Consider the following 8917-nt stretch of genomic DNA (forward strand, 5'->3'; position numbering starts at 1 on the left):
TTTTTTCGATTTGTTGTTAAATAATAGTATATACAGGTGGTGCAGGGAAATATTTTCCTTGATATATTCATTAAATGTAAGTATTACAAGACATTACAAGGCGTTGTTTGGTTGTCTGTAGAGTTTGTAAAATACAATCCATATAAATATATTGATGTTTGTAAACTGTTGTCTTAATCGGTAATAATATTCTGTTAATATATGTATCATTGTATAGTTATATATATTCAGAAGGTGCCGATGGTTGAAGTCTGCCATAACAAAAGATTTTAGCCAGTTGATTTCATTTCTTAATTGTTTGGCATTTTTTATATGAGGCTTTTTATAGCAAACTATACGATATGTTGTTTTCTCACGGGTGAAAGACGTTAACCTATAACGATATGGTACTCGAATTTCATATATTCCAACACTTTTTAAACCTATGTTTATTAAAAAAACAGATAACTCTCTGTTTATTTTGCAGATGTATACTTATTTATTTATATAGTTCTGCAATGCAATTTTGAATCCATACTGAATCATATAAAATGAACGACCTCAAAACGACCCCATATTCTGTAATTATGAGGACCAAATTGGCATATATGCAAAACTTTTCATCTGTAAAGTCGAATATATGAGAGTTTGTTTTATTTCTCCATATTTTTAGAACAATTTGTTAAAAAGCCCATGGTTACTATGCCTTTTCTGAGCTATTTTCTTTATCTATTTTCAACAAAGCGCATAATGACAAATTATAAAAATACGAGTGGTTTGGTCTCTATAATTCCTATAAGATTTCAAAAGTTTTACAAAATAGATACAAATTTGGTAATGAGATCAATTTCGGTACAGTTTCATTAGCTGTGGAGATAGCAGTGCTTTGGTTGGTGTGAATAGTGGCCAATGCTGTTTCATTCACAATCATACCAATTATCCTTATTGTATATGAAAATAATTCCATTAATGAAACTTATAAATCTATATCAAGAATGTGCAATACACAGATTCGCCTTTTTCTAATTTCAGATCAAAATGTTGATATCAATAAATGAATCAAAGATAGAAGAAAACGGTACAGATACTAATGTTACCGATTTGCCAAGAAAAGAGTACAGTTGGAATATCTATATCGAAACAGTTATTCTCAGTGCTGTTTTTGTGGTAGGCATAGTGGCAAATATCCTTGTGATGAAAACTAATTTCCAAGTCAAGACAAAATTCGCTCATCAGATAATGAGTCTGTTCTTTAGTGTAGCCTTAACCGATATTACTGTGTGTTTAATCCGTATTGGAATCCTGATTTATATATTGTTTCATCCTGACTTGGATGATGGTTCATTTGTTTGTTTTCTCTGGTATATGTCGTTGGCAATCGTCGGAACAGCTATTTGGGAGAAACTATTTGTAGGGGTTCAAAGGTTATTCATCTTGAAAGCATTTCCGATGTTCAGAAAATATTGTACTATCCCGCTGATGGTAGTATTGATTGTTGGTATTTGTCTTTCCCAATGTATCATTCATGCAGGGACATTCATTGGAGTCGACATAAATGTCAGATATGATAATAGACAGTCTGGGAGTATTTGTATGTATCAAAAAAGAATACTTCTCGAGTCGCTTTGCTATAGAATAGTTGTTCTGGGTGTCTTTACAATAGTACCGCTTGTTCTTGCAATTTCTTGTCATTTCTGGATCGTTCATATAATATTCAAAGCAGGACAGACAAAGCTTTCGCAATTCGATGATCGAGAAGATTTTATCAAAATTACAAAAACAGCTTTGATTCGAAGTTTTGCCCTCTTTGTTTGTTTCGTGCCTTTTCTGTTAGTAAATTTTATCGATCCTTATCATGACGTAATGCCGGGACCAGTCTTCCGATATTCAGACTACCTTCTATGTGCACATTCTGCCATTAGTCCTCTCATTACATTACAAGACTGTGATTTTGGGGATGATATGTCAAATCGGAAATCAACAAAACAACGTAGAAACAGTATGTCGGCATTCAACAGCAGTTTCCGTCGGATAGGAGTGAGCGTAATTACGTCAGAGAATCTCAAAACAAATAAAAACAGTGACCTGGGTACTTAGATGTAACAAATCAGGATAAGAGTCACACAACAAACTAAAATGGAAGTCAGAAAAGTGTAACAAACTTTGAGAGAATTTTGTTTCATTTGTACGTGTAAATGTCTCGTTCGTTCTTTTTGTCTTCAACCAAACAAGAAACAAAACTAGATCATCTGTTTGTGCTGTGGCATTGCTTCATTGTAAATATTTGTATTTTTAGTTTGCTTTTATACATTTTTTGTACATTGTATTTATTTTTGTATATGTATATTTTGTAACTACATAAAAACTAATCAAATACATTTTCCTGACTACTAACCCTACTAATCTTGATTTGAGACCATCAATTAATATATAATCTTTCGAATGCAAGTAGAATAATTAATTCCATTTCTAAATATACTCTTCATATTATAAACCTGTCGTGATTGCATTTGCATTTAGTGTAATCTGTGAAACATGATATGATCAAATTGTTTATATAAGTATATGGAAAGTACATTCGAATGAAAGGTTATGTAGGATAAACGCCGATTGCAAAACAACACAACAAAACATTTAATGAGAAACATCCAAGTTGTCAATAATACACAGATGTAATTATACTGTGTTAATGTATTGACCTCTAGAAGCAATTCCAATTCATACTAAAATAATTTATCTTACCACTTATTCAATTAGTTATTGTTTTATATTATGGATTAGTAGCAGAAAATCTTAAAATTACAAAGGAGAGCTACTTGGCAGTTGAATAGAAGATAAAATGTGTGTGATGATATTTAGGTTCATAAAAAAATTGATGCAATTATCTTACTAGCAAGTTTCATTATGTTTCAAACAGAAATCCACACCGTTTGAGGAATATTGTTCAAGAAAACCTCATTCTTCCTATAACCCAAAATCTGATTGCTAAAAAAATCATGTATTTATTCTGGACCAACCTTATGACACAATTTACCTGCATCTTTAAAAAAATATAACACATGCGATTTATTTCCAATACAAAATAACAGATCATTTATTGAAACCCACCATTTACCAAAATATTAATTATAATATTATTGGCATGTAGAATGAGCCGATGATTAGGTCTTGAGCTGTTTTTAATTTGAGTTTAACCCATTCAATCTCGCATTTTGTTATGAATTGTGGTTGTTCAGTGCCAATCATGCTGTTATGACTAGAATGAACTCCTCTGTCATTCCTGTAATTATCAGGGAATACATATGCTGATTTTATTGCATCTCTAGTACCCCTCAGAATTAGATTACCTTAGCTGTATTTGGCAAAACTTTTAGGAACTTTTTATCCTCAACGCTCTACAACTTCCTACTTTATTTGGCCGTATAAAATTTTTCGATTCGACCTGATGAGTCTTTGTAGACAAAACGCACGTCTGGCGTAAATATAAAATTTCAATCCTAGTATCTATGTTGAGTTTATTTACAACCACTGGGTCGATGCCACTGCTGGTGGAGTATTAATTCCCCGAGGTTATCACCAGCCCAGTAGTCAGCACTTCTGTGTTATCATTGATATGTTCATAATTATAAATTGACTGTTAACAAAACTTTAAATAATTTTTAATACTTAGGCTTTTCTACCTCAGGATTAGATTACCTTAGCTGCATTTGGCAAAACTTTTAGGAATTTTTGGTCCTCAGTGCTCTTCAACTTCGTAATTTATTTGACCTATTTAACATTTTACGATTTGAGCGTCACTAGTGAGTCTTTTGTAGACCATCCGCGAGCCTGGCGTGAATATATAATTTCAATCCTGGTAATGAAGAGTTTATTTAAACCAATACTCCATGTCAATAACGATATCCGACTTTGTATATTGTATTGCTGTTTTAAATATTCAGATGTTTTGTCTTTGATTATTTTTCTGCAGTTTACTTTCATAATTCTGAGGTTTCTGTCATTGTTGATGTTGTAGGGTGGTGGTGTTATATCCTTTACCCTGTTTCTTGTTCTGTTCACATCAGAGATTGTTGGTTATTGATTTGTCTATAAGACTGCATGTAACAAGTGAACCAAATTATTAAGAAAAAGAGTCCATGAAGCTGATGTCTGTTGTTAATGGTTCTTAATAGCTTACGTTTTTCTCGTACGCATGGTTTGAAGTCACAAAAATACTGAAATCCGAGGAAAATTCAAAACGGAAAGTTCCTAATCATATGACAAAATCAAAAGACCAAACACATCAAGTGAATAGATAACAACTGTCATATCCCGACTTGGTACAGGCGTTTTTTTAGGCAGAAAATAGTGGATTGGACCTGGTTTTATAGCGCTTAACCTCTCACTGACTTTTTGGGATTCGAGCGTCACTGATGAGTCTTTTGTAGACGAAACGCGCGTCTGGCGTATATACTAAATTTAGTCCTGGTATCTATGATGAGTTTATTGAATTACAGTCGCATCATATTCTATTATAGTGTTAACAATGCGTGAACAAAACAAACAGATACAATATGTAAAATGTCACAAATCACCATTCCCCTTTAAGCAGTGGGTTTGACAGTCTTTTTTCTGTCACAAATCATCATTCCCCTTTAAGCAGTGTGTTTGGTAGTCTTGTTTCTGAATCACAAATCATCATTCCCCTTTAAGCAGTGGGTTTGGTAGTCTTGTTTCTGAATCACAAATCATCATTCCCCTTTAAGCAGTGGGTTTGGTAGTCTTGTTTCTGTCACAAATTATCATTCCCCTTTGAGCAGTGGGTTTGGTAGTCTTGTTTCTGTCACAAATCATCATTCCCCTTTAAGCAATGGGTTTGGTAATCATTCCCCTTTAAGCAGTGGGTTTGGTAGTCTTGTTTCTGAATCACAAATCATCATTCCCCTTTAAGCAGTGGGTTTGGTAGTCTTGTTTCTGTCACAAATCATCATTCCCCTTTAAGCAGTGGGTTTGGTAGTCTTGTTTCTGAATTGGGTCACGAATTTTAGCAAAATGACAATGAGCAACATCAGTTTACAAAATGACCGCTGAAGACCTCAAATAAACTAATTGAAATAGTATGTTATCATTATGTGAAAATCAAGCACAATCATTCCCGAAAGGGGTTTAGTAACATACCATCATAAAATATACGAGAAGAACATAACCCGCATCATGCCAATACATGTGTTTATTTTTGACGCGATACCTTTATAACTTTATCTGTATTATTTTTTTCAAATGCCATCTTTAATGACTTGACAACAGTATCGTAACTATTTCAATTTTGAATAAGGCTTATATATGTTAGCACAATACTACATATATATTTACAATGTACCACAACATCAATATAAAGATATTGTTCAGAAATGTCATTATTTTCGGTAGTATCCTAAATATCAAGTTCAAGCCCTCAAATAATACCATACTTGAATACTCTGTATGGATTTATATTATGTGTACAAAAACATGTCGACCAGTGGGATTGCGCAAAATGTACCCATTTGAAAACCGATTATCTCATAGAATATCAATGCCCTATTCAGAACAAATGAGTTGTCTTTCAAAAGTCTAGCAATCTTATGATAACGTAGGCAAGGTCATTGTTGTAGGAATCGGTGAGGTTCTTCACAAAAGAAAAATATTTCATGCGCAATGTTCCTTACCAAATAAAGGTAATAGCAGTATTATGCTGTCCAAAAGTTATAATTCGATTAAGCAAAACAAATAAATCGGGGGAACAACCTAAAATCGAGGGAATCACATCAACTATAAGTGGAAAACAACGGGACAACAGAAACATTGAAGTGTAAGGAAAAAAACGCTAACACAAATATGAAATTGGTAAAATCACAAAAATACTGAACTCCGGGTAAAATTCAAAAAGGTAAGGCCCTAATCAAATGGCGAAATCAAAAGTTGAAACACATCAAACGAATCGATAAAAACTGTCATATTCCTCAGGCATTTTCTTGCGTAGAAAACGGCGCATTAAACCTGGTTTTATACCTCTCACTTCTATGCCGACTGCAGAAAATTTCATTTTAATGACAACGATGTGTAGACAAAACAAATAAACATAATAGACGTGTTAGATAAATGATTACTGTTGACAAACAACAAACGAGAGTCGAGAGACAATACACATGTTAAAGGGGTCGTCTCAAAAAAACCAGCGCAAAGTTTAACACTCAGATTTATTAAACATTTAAGTCTGCGAATAGCATGTTCGACATTAACTCGTCATTATTGTACAAAAGAAGGCATTTATCATATCTGCTAATATAAAAAGTTCTCTATGTAATCGTCAAGTTTAGGTCCGTTTCCTTTTCTGGAATCGAGTTTAAATACTGTGAATCATTTTGGTAGCCCAGAAAACCACTGAGTACAACATGTACAAGTCGTTTGGGGTTTTGGTGGTCAATCAAAACCTGTGTGTTCTTATGTTGTGTTGTTACCCGGTTAGGGGGCTGAGCGCTCACAAATATAAATAACCCCGCCACATTATTCATGTGACTGTCCAATTCAGGAGCATGTAGTTCAGTGGTTATCGTTGGTTCATGTCATGTTTGTTTTTCGTATATTTTTTTGTTTTAAATTTGGATTTTAGTTTTCTCAATTGAAAACAAACTCATCATAGATTGTTTCATATTTTTCATGGAGGCGCCTTTTATAGACGACTTTACGGTATTTTGTTCTCAATGTTGAAGGCCGTATGGTTGCCTATGATTTATCACATCCATTTTTTTGGTGGATGGTTGTCTCATTGGTAATCATACCATCTCGTTATTTGTATACAGCGTGCAAATCCAATGTAGTGATCATCTCCCACAACAACGTTACTATACCGTCAATTGTATATAACATAGGGGATGAAGAAACACCAAACAACAAAGACATAATCAAATATAACGACTAAAATTAAATTCTTAGCCACAAGCCGACCATGAAAAGGCGATTTCTCTGAGACCAGTTGCAAATGACCGATTCATTAGGAGTTCCAAACTTTTAAAGTTTTTTGGTATTGACTTACAATCTGATTCCGATTCTTATTAGAATAAAAAGAATAGGCTTATCCTACTGTTTGAGTCATTTACTTTTGTTATTATATCGGTATTTCATAAAAAAAAAAAAAATAAATACATGAAAATAGTTTGACACTCTCTCTCTTAACTGCAAAACAGTACCGTCGAGTGAGGTAGCCCTGGCGGATCCGGAGTTTGAACTTCACCATGTCTTCCGTTTTTTTTTAATTATATGAACGTTCCATGGTGTGTCTGGTGTTGGAACACCCCCTCCCTTTTTCAAAATGGTTGGATCCGCGCAACGTTAAAAGAATATTATTGTATCGAGTAAATCAATAAGTTCTACTCTTTTGAGATTGTCCCTTATTTAAATGTCTCAATTGTAGACTGTCGACTTTCAATTGTCAACAATAGTCATGTATCTAACATGTCTAATAGTATGTCAAAAATAGGGGTACAGCAGTCAACATTGTGTTATTATCTGAATCACTATAAAACAACAAACATTTACCATGGCACAATAACACAATGACAGGATGCATAAGTATAGAGCCACGTCATATATAACAAAGAAACACAAAAAGGCATATATAAGTGAATGAAGATAAGTTTAGGGTGTCGCATTTACAACACATCTATTGCATATCTGACCTCTGTAGAATAAATATCTGTAGCAATGTAAATCATTATTGATTTTATCTCGAGCTCCAATGTAGCAAGGGATTTACTTACTAATTGAATTGGTTGTAGTTGATGTTTTAACAAGTATAGCAAGGGATATCCCTACTGGTCTAGTTTCCAACAGTTGGTTAATGCATGTTAAGTTATTTTCCTTAGCCAAAATTTAACTTGAAGTAGTCCTGAGTGTATCCCGTCAGGGTATATCCCAAGGCTGAACGTTTTTCTTGTTGGTGGTGTCCTAGTTCTTTTCTTTTTTTTTATTATGGATGATGTCAGTTGAAATAATGGCGAGTATATTAATTCATCCTTTTTGAGATATCTGATCTTCTTATTCAGTTTGTATGTTTGTGCTTCTAGGTTTTTTCATATTCCTTTAAGTTTTCAGGTGTTTAATGGTGGGAAGTTTTCAGGTGTTTTATGGTGGGAAGTTTTCAGGTGTTTTATGGTGGGAAGTTTTCAGGTGTTTAATGGTGGGAAGTTTTCAGGTGTTTAATGGTGGGAAGTTTTCAGGGGTGTTTTATGGTGGGAAGTTTTCAGGTGTTTTATGGCGGGAAGTTTTCAGGTGTTTTATGGTGGGAAGTTTTCAGGGGTGTTTTATGGTGGGAAGTTTTCAGGTGTTTTATGGTGGGAAGTTTTCAGGTGTTTTATGGTGGGAAGTTTTCAGGTGTTTTATGGTGGGAAGTTTTCAGGTGTTTTATGGTGGGAAGTTTTCAGGGGTGTTTTATGGCGGGAAGTTTTCAGGTGTTTTATGGCGGGAAGTTTTCAGGTGTTTTATGGTGGGAAGTTTTCAGGTGTTTTATGGTGCTCATTTTCCTATCTAACCATTTCCTTTGCTGTCGGAAAGTGACAAGAATACAACGCACATGCTATAAAATAGAATGATACTGAATAATTGCAAAACTCTATTGTTGTGTGAATAGTCCTCAAGCTCTTTGTGGGTGAATTGTACAAAAATGTTTAGTCTACCCCTTGATGCAGACATAGAAAAAGTAACTTAAGTACCTGTGTTCAAGTATGTTCAAGTGGGTTGGCCAGACATAATGGAATAGCTGTGCCACAGATATGGCCATTTGAAATCGTACTCACTGGATGGTTGCCTTTAATGATACTTGTACAAAAAATAAGTTTCATTTGTAAGGGCACATATGCCTGGGTTGGTTCGCTATGCCCGAGTACTTGTGCTACAGATTTGTCCATTTGTAGGTGCACTC

This window comes from Mytilus edulis, chromosome 3, assembly GCF_963676685.1.
Source record: "Mytilus edulis chromosome 3, xbMytEdul2.2, whole genome shotgun sequence".
Classification (NCBI taxonomy): domain Eukaryota; kingdom Metazoa; phylum Mollusca; class Bivalvia; order Mytilida; family Mytilidae; genus Mytilus; species Mytilus edulis.